The sequence below is a fragment of the Periophthalmus magnuspinnatus genome, chromosome 9 (genome assembly GCF_009829125.3).
Source record: "Periophthalmus magnuspinnatus isolate fPerMag1 chromosome 9, fPerMag1.2.pri, whole genome shotgun sequence".
Lineage (NCBI taxonomy): Eukaryota > Metazoa > Chordata > Actinopteri > Gobiiformes > Gobiidae > Periophthalmus > Periophthalmus magnuspinnatus.
Window position 1 is genome coordinate 15,825,408 of NC_047134.1, and position 14,359 is coordinate 15,839,766.

Genomic DNA, 14,359 nt, shown 5'->3' on the forward strand with positions numbered 1-14,359 from the left:
TTAAAATAATGATTTGTTCAAACAAATGCAAGATATAAGGAGGTCCACTGTTTGAGTCTATAACTATAAACTGAAATAAAAGAAATCCTTTAAGTGCAGTTTTGTGCAAAGGATTGAAGAAATGTGAAGAGAAAAATTATATATTAATTGGCCATTTTATTTTATTAGGCCTATGATATTTTCAGAAAAAATACAAAATGGGCAAAGTTATTTTGTGCCATAGACAATAAAGGTGGAGTGTTATTGTAGTTGTGATAGTTTTATTATTATTAATTCTTTTTTTATACAGGCTAACATTTGAGACTTTGTGTATCATTGTATCAAGAGAGAGACTAAATTGTCAATAAATGAGACTTTTGTATCCATAAACCCAAATTTTAAAGTTTGTACATGAATAACACATTGTGTTCTCTGCTTGCCAGGAGCCTCAGAATACCTTGGCCTTGGGCGCAGGGCAGAACAATGGCCTCCCAGTCCTCCTGTCCAGAAATAGTGTATAGCTCACTGATGGAGAACATATTTCCCAATAGCAGGTGTCTGGGTGAGTCTGCGCTGATCCTCACCATGACTGTAAATGAAAGGGCCAGCTCGTCCAGGTGCGGGCCAGTCCTTTTGACCGCTCAGGTTACTCCTTGATGCAGGGGCTCTCCATGGAAGAATGAACAAGACAAATATGAACTTAGAGTCTTCTGTAAAGTGGAGACCATCACACAAATTTCACAAGTTTTGGTTAAGGAGGTTATTGCAGAATTTAGTTTGTTAATGGTTATGCTAGTTGACAGATCCATAGCACTCAACACTAGGTAAATAACTATAAATGACCTGGATTCAATGTTCATAGCATAGAAATAGCATTTACTTTGAATGAATGTGAATTTATCTCTAACTCCCACTATGTTATTCTGCTATACACATATTATAGTCCTAGGTTCAATATGTACTTTTTTACCACCAAGTGTGTTTCATCTTAACTGTACTTGTACATACCTCCAGATTTGTTCAACTTTCTTCTTGTTAATCAGAATAACCTTAAGTTTTTTTTCAACCACACAAGAATTACCCAATTTGCATACATTTAATTTTAAAACCAGCTGGGCTCCAAACCAAATCAAGTGCCGACAAAACTGTATGAAGGCTACGATTTGGCATCACTGTGCAATTAATGAGCTCTCAGATGTGTTATATGTTTGACTGAGAAATGAAGCCAATTTGTGGAAATGGTGGCCTGGGGTTGCGGAGGGAATACGGAGTGGCTTGTAAAGATGAGTGATATCTGGCACAGCATGAAGAGAATGAGAGGTGTGCTGCCCGGTGCTTAGCTCAAATGAAAGCTCTGATTAGTGGAGCAAAGATCAAAATGGCCGATCGCACAGGGGCTTCAGCTGGGCCCTTTGTTATTGATAAGTCTGTCATCTCCGCTGATATTGGAGCAGTAATGGCAGCTGATGATTAGGCCACTCCTGAGCTATTAACTACATTTCTTATCCTTTTTACTGGGGCCCGAGAGAGAGAGACAAAGATAGTCTTTATGAAGCCGAGGTCTTAAGCGCCATCCACCTGACCTAAAAGCCACAACTGTTACGTCTTTCTGCCAGGCCAAAGCAGTGCAGGATCATGATGAGATACATGTCAGAGGTCGCCCTGAGCTGCTGTTTGAAATGAAGGGGTTCTGAATGAGTAAGCTGATGAAAGAAGGCCACAGTGAAATTACAGAAAATTGGCTGTTTTGTCAACATTTCATCAGCAGATTTACAGAAAGCTGAGCTGTGCCGTTCTCTCTTCTCTTTCACAGGGCTGAGGAGATTGAGTGGGTCCGAACTGACTGACAAACAAATCTCCTCTTTATTTCTTTCTCGCTTTCTCTTTCCTTTTCTCAAAGTGACATTTAATATGATCTCTTTTTAATGATCTTAAGTGGCTGTAATTCAATATCTCCCCATGGTAAAGGCTACTTTATCATAAGGGGGTTTTGCAAAAAAAAAACATAAAAGCATAACTTAACTAATATACCACAAGATAGACTATGACCGCATAAAAACAGTGAAGTGTGTCAGTATGTCGACGATGCTAATGCCTAATTCACTTTACTTTAGAGCAGTTTAGTGTTTTGACTTTGTAATGGAGCTCAACACCCCGCGTTTCAGGAAATAAATTCCCATTCATTTTTCTCATAGACTTTCTGAAAAAATATACCTATTAAAAGTTTGAAAGCTTGCTCAGGTATAATCAACTACATGGTAACTAATGGCCTATCAGCATTTTGCAGAGTCTTGCGTTTTAAACAGCCTTTTTAGACTTAAGACAATCACTTTATTTATATAAGTTCCCACACAGCTGCTTAGCCTCAGTGATGTCTTTGAAGTCTTAATATTAGATTTTTTCAAAAAATTAATAGAAAATTGACTTCCAGAACCAGAGCGAGCGGTCTCAGATGAGCTCCATGTTTACCTTACAATGTATATTATTTGGGAAAACCAAAATTGTTGTTTTTGTTTTTCAAATGAACTTTTAAACTGTCAACTTATGTACTTGTATGCCCTTGTATAAAATATATATAGGTATATTAGATACCTATATTCAGTGTATTTATTCATGTGGTATCTGTAATTAAGAAGTGTATGTTAAATTAAACTATATAAACTTTTTCACTCAGATTTGAAAAGCAGATGCCTGTAACATAATCTATAATATTATAGTCTCCTGCTTTTGTTTAGGGCACAACATTTGTAGCCTCTGCTGTGCTGTCTCTGACCCCAGCTCAGTGTCTGACTCTCACCAACAAAGGCCAAGTGGAATCCGAGGCTTGTTGGTTTAGCCCCCAGTGGCTGCAGGCAAAGCATCTTTCATTAACGTCTAAAACCTCAGGAATGAGATACTGGCCTCATGATAAGATCTGGTAACGCAGTAACATGGAATTATGGAAGAAGAAAATTGCCATTTTGTTTATAAGCACCTGTGATCTCCCATGGAAGCCCCCACTCCTTTTTCCTCTGCTTGGGCCAGTCCCAAGAGAAGAGCAGAGGGGTCCCAGAACCCAATCCATCCAGGGGAGATTTTCAAGGCCTGGAGCGACGGTGCTGCTATTGAAGGTCAGCCTAGAGGAGCAGACAGTGAATCAGTGCGGCTGCCAGAGAAACTCATCCCCTGCACTCCTGAGACATTCTCTTTCTGTGGTCAGCAAATGCTTAAAAGGTCAATATACAGCAGTTATAAGGCACTCTGGAAGTATTGTCACTGTACTTTATCGCTTTACCAGTGAGTGTGGACAAATCAGACGGCTGCCCTGAGAATAAGGGAGTTCTTGTTTTGGTGTTTTGCTCCTCTGAAGGTATGTCAGCCGTGCAGCTTTCAGAAAGGTGTTTCTTTATCAGAGCCACAAAGGGCACAGCACATCGGCCACACTAGAGTTATGAGTCATTCTGACATTTGGAGGAAGTTGGATACCCTTTTACTTTGACAGGGAGGTCAGAAAACCCTATGGAATGGGTTTGAATACAAATCATGAAATAACAAGTAAAAAAGACCTGATTTCCAAAAAATACTAGGGGCATTAGGTTGTCATGCCTGTAACAAGTCAGTAGTCTTTTCTTATTTTCTTTTTTAAATTTTTTTTTTCTAATTTTCATCTTGTTTCAACCACCATGTAAAAAACAGTTTCCTAGTAAAATATTCAATGTTTTTTATTTACCTTTTAGTGATTATGATTCACAAACCTATGTTCAGTCTTCTTCACAGTCTTCGAACAACCTTCATTGCTACCTAAAAATAATTTACAAAAAAAAACAAAAACATTTTATCCATCAAGACAGAACACATGATTCCACTATGCACATACTTACAATCACCATAGCAACTTAACAAACCATCGACTGGACACCATGCTTCAGAATACACCCATATGTTATAATAACATACAAATATAAAGTGTATTGGGATTTTAAATAAAGGGCTTTATGAGACTTTCCCAGAGTCTCCTTTAGCAAAGCATAGGTTCCAAATATGGGACTGAATGTGAGATCCAGTTCAAATGGCTGGCAATGGGCGCACACAGCAAAGCGGATTGGATGAAAGAAGAGAGAGAAAAGTCTTATTGTGGCAGAACTGATGTGTTTTTGTCCTCTCTGGATAGTTTCTTCATCACCTCTTTAAATTTTAAAGCATTTGGCTCACAGCCCATGGGCAGGTTCTCTTGAGGAAGCAGCAAAGCAATCAGGGTCAATGGCGCAATAAATCTTCAATTGTCCTCTTCTGAGTCCAACTTGAACACTTGAGATCTGCATATTTAATAGAATATTCATGCTGGTGTGATTTGAAGGGTCAAGAAACATTTTACAAGAAGACATTTTGGTTAACATCCACCAAGTGAGTATTATGTTTTATGTATTTAGTGCTAGTCCCGGCCGATATTTATTTGTGTGCAAGCCAAATGGATTCTACATTAGCTTTGCCTTTAGGAGATGAATTGGGGGGTCTTAGAGCATGTATTTTGCACCTCATTTCAAATCAGGGCCTCACCAAAAGTATATGGACTTAACATAAGCCAGCTTTCATCTCTTTGTTCTACTATTGCTCCGTACATTACAGTACACCTCAGTGGCTCATTCATCAAATAGAATACAATAAAGATGGACAAAGCAGGTGGACAAATTCTATAGCCTTGGCCACTTTAACTTGAGCAAATTACAATTAAATGAGTGTTTGAAGATTGGTAGACAGTCCAGACAATAACATAATACCACCAAAGTTAAGTGGGAAAAGTGAAGTCTTACAAACAGCTTGTTGCAAAAGAAAAGGGTATAAGTTCATGACAATATTTGGAAGCTAAGCGACTGACAGTAATTCAATTAGAGAGGAATCCTCAGCCATTCTAAGGGTCAGAGTTATCCAAGTTAATCAGCGCAGACCGGGGACTTCTAAGCTGCTGGTTTCCTGCAGGGTCTCTGCAGTCTGACTGTGTGATCGTGCTGTGTACCCAATATGAACTTTTGCAGCTGATTCCATGTTGGGAATAAATAAATTATTATAAATTATAAGGTTGAAAACCATAGTAATATTCAAGAAATGATTCAATATGAGATCTGATTTTGCTTATTACATAAATTTAAGTTGAATAGGCTGCCTCATTACTATAAGTCAAAGTAGGTCAGGAATTCTGCACAATTCAAGGTAGAGACATTCTTAGTTTGATACCTGCGGGGCCTGAACAGGTGGATGCTGCAGACTTGTGCATGATCCCAAACCCACATGGAGGGGAGAGAGCCAGAGCTGTCATCTGGACTTTCAGATGAAGTGGAGGATTAGAGCGGAGGTGAAAGCAGCCAAGGCCTGCAGTGACAGCACATGAAGGCTGATGAAGGCAGATAGGGCAAACTTCTGTGGAATTTACCAAGATTCAATAGGTGGAGCCAAGAGGTGCACCTACATCACTGAAGGTGTTTGTTCATGTTATGTTATTCACAATCTAAGAGACTGGTCTAGAGGTTAAATACAGTTTTCAGATGAGATGACTGAGTCAGCATATAACATACCTCACTTTTGACATCATGTAGTGTGTATGACAAAGCTGACGTGTTACAAATTGCTGCCAGATCGCGGTGAGCCTGTCCACTCTGTGTGTGTCATATATCTTTGGCAGTATTATGGCTGAACAGGAATGTGCTTTTGACCGAGCTGCGGTGGTCCCTCGGCCCCAGTCATTCGTCCTTCCACAGACACGCTGACTGGGCCGCACTGGCTCAAGTATCTCCACTAACCTCCCCTTTGTCCTGCTGCAAAATGGCCCCTTTTGTGTGCTGTTTTCTGCAGGTCATTGTGAGGAGCGCTTCTTAGTGTCAGCTTTAATTCTCACTGTAACCTTAGCTGTGATGCCCCCCGACTATCACCGCAGCATGCCTGGCATTCGCTGCTCCTTGGGGAGCTGAGTTTGCACTTACATCCCCTTCTCTTAACATAACTACACCCCGGGGACAACTCACAAACTTTGTTGTTTAAATATTTAAAATGCCCTTTAATTGACATCCGTCAGACCTCACCCCAAGCACAACTTACTGCTGCTCTGTGGCCATAAAGATGATGCTGTGGTGTGTCTTCTTTACGCCGGAGAAAAGCGGGGAGTGCAAATGGTGAACTCTATACACAACTGCTGACAGGGAATCTCATGGAGGCTCACTGCAGGAAACTATTATCAACCAGTACAGACATTACATTCAGTATTATGTCATATTATATTATATTATAATATTTACTGTGGCACAACAAAAGCTATTATATGTAAGTAAAATACACACTACTTTGATAGTCTGCTCCTACTATGGCCACAACCCCCTGTATTGTTTTTATAACCCATGACCGCTGCATAAACCAGAAATTAAATTGACCTCAGTCCAAATCCCGCCCACAAAGCAGAGTGATGGGAACTGTCCTGGAGGAAAACTAGTGGAGTTGTATTGTAAGGAAATGCATCACAAAGTCAACAGCAGATGTATTTTTCTCTTTCTCTGAACTTAAGCTGTGATCGCAGCTGGGGAGATAGAGCCGCCGGTCCCGTCTGGATGTCGAGACTCTAAGATGAGAAGAAACAACAGGAGAGAAGAGAAAAGAGGCTGGTGTTAAGACAGCAAACATCATAACCTGATCTACACACTCCACTTGGGGTGCATTCACTCAGGTTTTCTCTCCTGGGATACTGTGGTCCATCTTCTGCTAAAAATAAAGCCTAGTGGAGTCTGTCAATAGATGAAAATAATGTTATATAGTAAAAATGAACATATGCCGTATCTACAACTACATTCTGTTATATTTAACCAGATTTAAAAAGACAAACAACATTCACATTACATATTATGTCTTTGAGTTTCTTCTATTCAGGAGATCTATATAAAATATCATGTAGTCATTATCGTGATCACAACAAGTCCAAAGGAATGAAGAGGATAAAACACCTAATGCACATAACAAAGTCCTTAAAGAAACTCTATTTGAATTGTATTTCATGAATTCATGCAGCATTTTGAGGACTTTTGAGGTCAAAAGATATCCTATCTTGTTTTAAATTATTCATTCTCTGGGCAACAATCAACATTTTTCATCATTCAGAAAACCACGGAGTTCTATTTAAAATTGCCAGTGATGCTGGAGGCGTGCACTCACTGCTCTCGGCTCACATTCTCCTGGTTGAACCCGTGTCTAGGGGCCAGCTGGGTGGGACAGTCTCATGTCTCAAGTCCTCACAGTTCACTGGGCCCTTTAAAGTGAGCACACCCTTCGGGGCCACAGGGACTACAAAAACTACAAACACTAGTTCTATCTGAGGCACACACAAGCACCCATGCACGCACAACAATTGTACCAACCCATCTCCCATGCCAGTTATTAAGTATAAGCATTAAGAGGTTATTAGATGGAAGCCGCTCATATGTTTATTGATTTGTATTATTCTTCTATCAGATTTGTTTATCAAGTGATATAAATCCTGAAGGAGGAAAATGTCAGAGGGTGGATCAGTTTTCAGACATGGCACACTCCGGTGAACATACTCACACTGATCAAAGCAGGAGTCTTGCCTACCGCAGAGCATCCCCGGCAGATCGGACAAAGTGCCCCCATTGTGTGACCCCCTCCCTCTTCTGACCCGGTTCTGAAAATACATGAACTCCCCCTCTGAGGTTCGAGGGGTTTCAGGACAGTCCACACTTGCAGCGCTGATGATGAACACATGATGAACACACGTGATATGAAATGTCAGCTCTCATGTAGTGTGACAGACTCCAGGTGATTAAAAGCAGCATGTGCCACCAAGAGTGACAGAGCACAGCCAGAGTATTACAACTATGTGTCAAACATGGTAATAATCATTTATCAATGAAAGAGTGCATTTATGTGAGTACTTTTAACAAAAAAATAGTTGTGTAAATTGAGATACACTTTATTCTCTTGCCTTGCATTTTTTTTAAACAGCTTATTACATAACACTTCTCTTTCCATTTGCATGCTGATTTTTTAAAATGTTTTTTTCTATGTGCTTTCACAGTAAAGTTGTCAAAAATCCAATACCCAGATTGTGATCAATATGAAATAAATAAAACTATTCATGTTCTGAATAGATAAATGTTACAGGAACTCTGCTATTTTTATCACACTAAAACTCATGGATTATAAAAGACATTTACATTCTATTATATAAAGTGTTTTGTTCACGAAACCATTATCAAGTATCACAAGTTTTCCTTATTAACAAACTCCTACTACTACTGCTACTTTGCAAATACCAGTTGAGTTTTGTGAAGCTTCATCCAAAGTCTTAATACCACTGTAAATGACCAGCTAATGTGGATTAAAATAAGCACTGATAACTATATGTCAAGGAATAGCTTATGGCCAAATGATCTTTCCATCATCATTAATGTTGTATAATAATATGTATCCAAATCACAGAAAACATATTTGACCTGCTTACTTACATCACAAACAGTAATGAACAGTTCCTGGTGCAATGCTTACGCAACTAAATTTATTTATCTGTTGCCAGTTTGACTCATTTCATACATAACGTACATGGTGCATTTGGGTGTTGTTTGTGTTCTAACTGCAACTATGTGCACAACGCCCATATCACACTCAAGCCACAGCGTTATTCCAGTCTGTCGTACCATCACTGCCCCAGGCGCTCCTGTGCTCTCTGCCCCTCCCTCCGTATAATTACTTTAGTGATCAAGGTTAGCGCAGTAGTAAAGCACACTAACCTTTTAACCTTCACTGAACCCTCCCATTAGGACACATTTGGAGGCTGATGCTGGGTGTCAGACAATGCCAGAGCTGGGAATTACTCCTGGCATGAGCCTATGGGGACATGAAAGGAATGCATGGGTCAAACAAAGATGGATACAAACAATAATAATTTGTTACTTTTATTCACTTTTTTGAATAACTTGAATAGGTAGGATTGTTTTGCTGCAATCATGAGTACAATTTACCACAACCTTACCTATGTCTAGATGTTCCCTTTAGTCTCCTTTCCTCACCTCTGAGGTCAGACGCTGAAGCAGAGACACTGAGATCATGAGGGGGTCAAAAATGTAGCATTCTGGGCCCCTCTTCATGTCAGCCCTCCTGCCTGGGCTTACAGAAACAGGACAGACTCCCGCTACGCACCCCTGCCAGCCGGGACACCCCCTTAGGGCTGCTCCAGACAGCTCAGGAATCCAGGATAGGGATCCGACATGGGCTGCAGCTGGGAGGAGAATTCCGACCATCCCGAGCCCTGTGCCGCTTATTGTCTGCCAGTGGTATCCCAGAGCTCCCCTGTCTGCTCATGTTGTCTTTCCTTTGCTGAATGTTTTTATATTATTTTTTGCTGAAGGTCGAAATGTCATCAGGACCCTGACCTGCCAGGAAATAAATTGCAGTGGTCAAAACAAAGGTGAAAATTTGACAGCACAGAAAAAAAAAAAAAACCCATTAATTTCATATTGAGAGTAATGCAGTGAACTTCTAAGAATTGCAATATTAATAGTTACTAGTTTGTTACCTGTTTAGTTGGTGAGCTGCCATCCTGATGTCACACTCTCAGACAAAGAGCAGGGTTGAAATTAAAGTATAATGTGGATTGTAATTATTTTAGTACTGGTGCATCCTGTTGTAAATCACTACCATTGTGATCGTTATCTTTCAAAAGGTATAATAAACACAGTGGTATAGAATGTGATTTATTATTATAGCTGTAGGATTTTACATTTCAAAACAAACTTCCAAAATCAACAATCTGTGTGTATCTGGCATATGCACTCAGCACACTGCAGTCTGACTATTGTGTGCACTTCATAAACCAATATCCAGGGGGCAGTGTTGAGCTGAGACAAAGAGGTTGAGAAGGCACAGAGAAAAGACTGTCTGTAGAATCTATGTTAAATAATTAAATCAAATGTTTTATTGGACCTAGTCGTTCTAGAGTACTTATATGTACTTGCTCTATTTTATGGTGACCAGGATTGATCCAAAACCTAAATAGGTCCTTATACCTGCTCTCTTAGTGGTACTGCTTGGCTGCTTTTGACTCAAATAAAAGCACAAATTTATTGAAGGATTTTGATATTAAAATCTGCATCAGTATCAAGGGTTGTTGTGTAAAATGAAGGAGGTTACAAGAAGGTAGTGAGAGTCTGTTATCTTAGAATGGGGAAACAGGGACAAATTTTTTTTTTTTTTTTAATTGAAATGTAGGACCTAGTATCATTAGAAGTAGCCTAATAGTAAGATCTACTTTTAAATATGGCTCCAAGTAAATATGTTCAATTTATGGATGTGTAATAATGCACTTTTCAAGTAGCAGTATAGAAAACCTTTTGGGATTTTATTTTGGATTAACAGTTTTAGTATTTAATACATTTTTTTTTTATTTTTATTTTTTTGCCAAATATAAATACACATATTTGGTACATTTTCTACCTTTTTTAAGTATAAAGATTTTATTAGCTATGTTTTATTATTTTATATCTATATATATTTATAAATTCATATTGTCAGTGTTTTAGGTGTAGGTTTAAGCTGTTCCTGTCGCAGCTGAGTCATTAACGCAATCAAAAATGCGTTGATGATGATGAGACGTGAATTTGTCTGACCCCCACCGCCCCTCCGCACCCGGGCCCGCACAAAGGGTTGGATTCACAAAGCATAGTGTGGAGGGGGCGATGGGTGGGGAGGGGGGCTCGGGAACGTGTGCCGGGGGCCTATAGCTGGCGGCTGTCCCATCTGAAGCACCCACCACCAGTCAGCCACCACCTGCAAACACTGCTGCTGCCCCCCCCTCTCCATACACACACACACACACCCCACAAAGCCTCATCTGCGCCCCGTCATATCCCCCACAATATCAGGCCAGTCCATCTGATCTGTCCATCAAACTGCACACCATGATCCTGGTGACACTGGAGACACTGTGGCCTCAGCTGTGCATCCCTTTATTCTGACACAATTTTCACATTTGACATTGACAATGAAATCTGCTGTCTTTCTATCGCTCCAGTTTTAAAGTAACTTAATTTTGGTCACAGAGGTGTAAAGTGTGAATAAAAAAAATAATGTGCTTCCCATGAAACCACCAACAACAAAAGTAATGGCAACAATGAAATAAAAATAAAACTTGTGGATAAGTACAGACCGTTTTTCAAGGGCTCATGTCGCACATTCCCTATACTCATTTCAGTTCTGGCATACATTCCTTTTGCAAGACACTTTATCCTGAGTCCTGAGTCTGTGTATATCAGTGTGTAAATGTGAGAGAGTTTGGTGCATTATTCCTGAATACAAGTCAAAAAGAGCAAATGAATTTACCATTATCCATAGTCTAACTTTTTTATATGTTTTCAGAGCACTGAGGAACCCCAGGTTTTGGTGTTTGTTGTTTTTGGTGGGACTACAGACAAGTGCGTCAATGACTTTGGGTGGTGGCATGTTAGTCTGGTCCAGCCCGTGCTGGACAGTCCTAATGAGAAGCAGGAGCTGTGAGGTGGGAGTGGGACGGGCTCTGTGCAGGGTCACCTGGGGTTAACTATCAAAGATGAGTGCAAACCTATCCCTGTGGAAAAACGCCGAAGAAAACATTAGCCTGGACATGCTAAGCTCCTCCAAACTGGGAGTTCCTTCAGGCCTAATTAATCCAAGACACTCGATTTTCACCTCCAGCTGCACCGAAAGGACAAGTTAGCCTCCCTATCAGTTACAATAGTTAACATGCACATGTGTTAGCTTGTATTGTCAATAGAGCAACATTTTTACATCAGGATTAGCATTGCAATCATTTTAAATTTATTGTTACTTTAGTTGAAAACATATTTATAATCACATACATTTATTGCACATCATTATTATTTAGGCTCCTTTCCTCACCTCTTTCTCACCTCATTCATTTCTTTGTAATATGAAAAGTTAGAGAGAGCAGAACTTACACAGTGCAACTTTAAGCATTATTATTTGGATTATTATAGTATAGCTGTTGGAAGAAAAAAAAAAATTACTGTCAGTTGATTTACAATTTTTATATTAATTATAATGCAATTATATCCATGGGTGCAAGTGGTAAGCCACAAAAATAAGTAAGCGATATTTCTTGTGGGAAGAATTTGTTGGGTGTATTCATACAAAATAGATTTTGTAATGACTTTTTAGTAATAAGTCAAAATCAAAATGTGATTTCAGATATAAAAGTTAAACAATATAAGGAAATAGGTTTACATGAAATAATCCTGCTCCTCCTGAACATTTGGATTTGAATGATCTTTTCTCCTATATCTGTTTTATTTTTACAATCAAATTCAATGATGGCATTTATAACTCAGGTCTGCCAACAGCTGTCAACAAGAGGCAGACTCTTCTTTGTGCAAATTTTATAGCGCACATAAACTATTCAGTAAATCTCCACTGTCTGACACATTCATCACAGAAATGAAACTTACAACATGTAAAACCAGTGCTAGAGCAGCAGAGTGCTCACTGTGGCCTTGTAATTGCTGACTCGATATTGTGGAAATTATGCAGAACTATAATATATTGTATTTATTCACATTTATTCATTTTTGGAGTGAATACATACAAAAAAAAACTGGAAAGTATATGAGACAAATCATTTTAATATTTCAGCCATAAGCCTAATCTAAAGCTGTTAAATCTGTCTATATTGATATTTTGTTTATTATTGAAGAATGAATGTATGAAGAACTTTAAATGAAGCAACGGGCCTTTGGGAAAAATGCTAAAGAAGAATATCTGGTATTAAAGTACAACATTAGAATATTATTTTATTATATTATTTTATTTTTCACTGTAATGTTTGTCTAAAATGGCTTAATAATAGACCTTGGACCTATTCAAAACTGTAAAACTGAAGGGCCCTGTCTCTTCAGAGCATTTCACTGTGGCAATTAGCAGATTTTCATTTATTCTTTTTGAAAAATAACTATTTTACATATTTAATTCCACACATATGCCCCAGAATCAGATTTTTGGATAGTCACAAATAACTATGGAGCAGTGGGCGGGGATAGAGGGTCAGTGAAAACACACATTTTCTGAGCACTGATCCAGGCCTTGAGTGTAAGACAGAATTAATCACTAATCAATCAAAACAAGAGTTAGTATTGAATCATGAGCAGACGTTTGTTGTCTATATGTGTACATGTATTTCATTATTTCTAACAATATATTTTTAGAAGCCAAAGAAAAAAATCTTTAAATACACCATCATATTACCTCCTCTCTCATGTCCGGACAAGGCTCTCTCTACTAATAACCCTCTAATGATGTGTAGGGCTTGGGTACATTGGCTAAAGACCATATAACTGAACACCTTGACTGACACGATGTTCCTCTGTAAAAAGACTAAGTGCAACCGACCTGCTCAGCACCCAAAGGGAAAAAACGGCTGTGACACTGATGAGGGAGGGAACATAGTTTAAAGAGCGTGTCCCAGGCCAGGCCCAGGTCAGCAGACGGGACCATATCAGTCAGAAGGCTCCGTGCTGTTGCCTCGGAGCTAAGAGCATTCTGTTCAGACATGTACATGTTTTTCACACCTCCTCTCACATCAAAGCAACAGCACTCAAGCCAAAAATCATCATTAACAAGTTCACAAGGTTGCCAGAGGGAATCAACTGTAAACATTTTCTCACTAATATCATTTGTTGTTTTTTGTGACTTTGGGCTTTAACTTCATTATTATCAGGATTCTGAATTTCCATAGTTGCCGTGGTCGTGGTCATTGCTCTTTGGTTGTCTGGAGTAGTTTTTAGGTGCAATTGTGGCATTCTCCCTAAAGAAAATCAGTCATTGTTTGATGAATTTAATCAACTAAGAACTGCAAGTTTCACAGCTCAAATGATATATTAAGAAATGTATGATGCTGTGAATTGACCTTTTGTTTTTTTGTATATACATGAGCGAGCTATGGACAAAAATTGACTTATCAAATGCAAAAGATACTTTCTAAAACAAAAACCAGACTACACTCTTGAAATAGTTTGAGGGAATGGCCTGTCTCATCACAATTCTAAACAGAAACATTGAAAGCAGAGTATGAGTGAAACTTAAAAGTGAGTTTTCCAGACACACAGAGGAAGGACACTTTTGTCCAGAGGGCTGTTCTCCTCAAACTGCACTGACACAGATCTGCTGACCCTCCCTGACCAGTCCTCTTGATACCTTTGTTTGAGTAATTCCACATAGTCTGTTCTTGTATTTAACTGCTCAATGTGCTTAAATCTCTCCTTGGAGATAAATAAAGCTATATTTATTTTTCTACTTAAGTAAAACCCTTGCACTATAGTCTATTATTAATACATTAACTAATATATAGGTCTACTATTGGAGC